Raw genomic sequence first — 3,630 nt, 5'->3', positions numbered from 1 at the left:
TGATTCCCGTCTGACTAACATAGGAGGAAAGATCTAACGTAGGAAAAAAATCACGGATTAATCGTTATTCCACCGGGAGCCCCTGTGATTTCAACCCATAGTGCTGTGTCACAGCTGCGGTAATCTCATAACATAAAACAAATAATCATTTAAATTAAAAAATTACCATTTAAACGCAGTGATGCAGTGTAACGTGAGCCTATTAATAGGCACACTATGACGTCTCACCTTGTTGGGGAAAAAATGTTCCCCAGGAAACTTCATACCCAAGTCAAGTCCATGCGCGCGTCATTAATGGTACTCATTAACACAATGATTATTTACGACAAACATCAAATGGATTTGTTGTTCGGTGATTGTTGAGGGGATTGGATACTTTGTGGAGTGATTGAGGGGATTATTTGCATCAGAATGTTGAATTGTCTGATGGAAATTCCGAATAAATCTCTCAATTTATTAAATTTAATAATTTAATAAATTAATAAATTATTTAATAAATTATTAAATTATTTCGAAAAATAAAGAATTTATTTACACTTAATAATTCTTTATTTGGATCCCATAATTTATTTATTTCGCGTAATTAAAGTGTTTTCAGTAAAATAAACATACAATTTAATTTATTTTCAAGAAAATAAATTGCTGAAATTAATTTTTTTAATTGATCTCAACGAATTTTCGTCTTGAAAATTGATTAAATCATGTTTTCTTTAATGAAAATTTTTTAATTATACGAAATTAATAAATTATGCGATCCAAATGAAGGATTATTAGCTGTTAATTAATTGGTTTTTTCGCAATAATTTATTACGGGGCAGAACAGACTGATTTTTTAAATTTTAGGTACAGATTTCTTTTCTTTTTGTTTCTATGGAAAGAAGTTGAATTTTTTGTTTCTTCAAACATTTGCTCATGAAAAATATTTTCATAATTTTTAATATTTCCATAATATTTCATAAGCATTTTCGTTAATTGAGGAATAATTTTTCTGGTGAAGTTCAACTCCGAATGAAGCTCTTGATTTGAAATTTTTCAATTCATTTCAACAATTTTATCATTGACAATCAATTTAATCACATATTTAAAACAATGACAATGTTTTAATTACACGAAATTAATAAACTATGCAATCCAAATGACGAATTATTAAATATTAATTGATTCGTTTTCTTCACATTAACTTATGCGGGGCAAAACAGATTATTTTTTAATTTGACGAAAAATTTTTATTCTTGTTCTATTGAAAAAGATTCAAATTTTGGATTTAAAAAGTTTTTTAATGTAAAAAATATTATTGAAAACACTTTTGTGGATTCAGCGATAATTTTGATTATGAAGTTCTATTTCAAATAAAATTCTTGATTTAAAATTTTTTAAATTTACTTCAACAATATTTTTATTGAAAATTAATTTAATCAACTATTTTGATTACAGGATATGAATAAATGTATGATTAATTAATGATTTGATGTTAATTAATTCATTCTCTTTATAATAATTCATTGCGGGGCAAAACGAATTTTTATTCATTTTCTATTTAAAGAGGTTCGATTTTTGGTTCTTCAAATTTTCAAATATGAAAAATATTTTTTAAATCACTTGTGTCGCTTCAACGATAATTTCGATTCTGAAGTTTTATTGGAAGTAACGTTAGATAGTCCCCTTACATAAGGAGTGCTAGACACCAGCCAATGATCGTGACGATGTGTGAAAAAATAACACATGTGTGACACTGCTGTCTGTCGTCACTCCATTGTACGGTAATTATGGTCTCCAGTGGAAAACGTTAATTGCACATTCAGTGCGATGATCTTAGCAGATCCAAGATTTTTCCTAAAGAGTCATCAGTCAATTATTCGAATTATGGAGAGGAAGTTTTTTATTGGAGTGAGAATGATATCCATTGCGAATATTAGTAACAATATTTTTGATGTTTTCAATACCAAATAATTACAATATTCGGAGTATTATTTACGATGATTGAAAGGATTTTTGATTTTTCATGAATTCTTTCATTTCTCCATTGATGAAAAAAAAAATTTTCATCAATCGTTTTTTTCTATTATTTGATAACATTTTCAAAACATTCAAGTTCAAATGGGATTCAAAGAAAATGGAAATAATATCTGAATTCTTGAAAATTTTTGGCTGAAATTTCCGGTACACTTCTTGGAAATGCTTATCATATTCTAGTTCCACTGAAATTTCAAAGGATTTTGTCATTAAATATTTCAACCTTTAAGGGAAAATCGATGGAATTAATAGAATTCAGAAGAAATGATAGTAAATATGTTCTTGAATTGCAAATTCGTAGAATATTCAGCTCAATTTGATGCTGTTTTCGTTGAAAATTCAAGGAAGCTGGAGAATTCTTATCTCGCTGTTGTTCGAAAATTCATAATTTCTTTGAGTTTTCAGCGAAATTTGAAATTTCTAATTTTTTTCCCCTAAATCGAATTAAGTGCCACTGTCTTAAGCACTCCTATTCAACAGAATTTTCGTTTTTGTTTCCAAATCGAAGGTTTGTAATCATCTAAATTGGAGTTTTGGATTGCGTTATAAAACTTAATTCATGTACATATATCAGTTCTCATTCCATTCATACAAAAATTTCAAGAAGAAACTAAATACAATTGATTGAAGAAGAAATATAATTCAATGGAACAAAATAATTTTCAATCAACTGAGAAAAAAATAGTTCTTCTGATAAAATTCTTTGGAGGAAAACAAATGCTCGTAGTTTCCATGCAAATTTCCAGCAGAAAGAAAAAAAATTGTCTGGCAGAACTATATTTTTTTCTCAGTGCATAAAACGATAAATGATGCACAATAGAATAAAACGATGCTAAAATTGAATATCACATCAACTGAATTTTCAGTGGATTGAAAATTCATGGGAAATGGTTTCAATTTTCAAATTATTTAATAATTTTCATTATCATGTGAACTTGAAAATAGCAATCTCATTGAATTCTCCAGAATTCAACTAATTTTTCAACGACAAAATAGACTGTTAAAATTTTCCGTCTGAATTTTCCGTGCGGAATTCCGGAAATTTTTATCGCGTTCAAGTTTCACTGAAATTTCAGGAAATCTTGTCATTGAAAAATCAAATATTCCATTGATTTTCTGTTCAAATCACCTGGAATCCAACAAAATACTTGATTTTTCAGTTCAATTATTCTGTGACAATTCAGAAAAATCATGAAAATTCAGAGAAAAATTGAAAATTCATGTCATTTTGTTTATGAATATTCATGTTCCACTGAAAATTCATGAATTTCCGTGAATTCTACTTTAAACTTCAAATTTCATAACCATTTGTTCCCTAAATTCGATTCAATGACCCCTTCATTAAATTTACAAACACTACATAAAAATTTCCTGTAAAATTTATTTTACTTTATCTATTCGCGTGAATAATTGAATTTCAGAGTAGAAATTTCCGGAATAATGTAACCCTCTAGTCAAACGAGACATTCCTAAAGAAAATAACTATCACAAAATTTGCCGGACTAATTTCCCCCTCATCAAAGCTAAAAAATTCGTTAAAAGATTATCAATAATGAATTTTTTTTGGCACTTCAAATTTCCTACCTATCCTGCATTTTCGCCAAAAACTTCACCCCC

The sequence above is a fragment of the Diachasma alloeum genome, unplaced genomic scaffold, assembly GCF_001412515.2.
Source record: "Diachasma alloeum isolate Michigan unplaced genomic scaffold, Dall2.0 Dall_scaffold_00192, whole genome shotgun sequence".
Lineage (NCBI taxonomy): Eukaryota > Metazoa > Arthropoda > Insecta > Hymenoptera > Braconidae > Diachasma > Diachasma alloeum.
Note: the sequence above shows the minus strand (reverse complement) of the source record.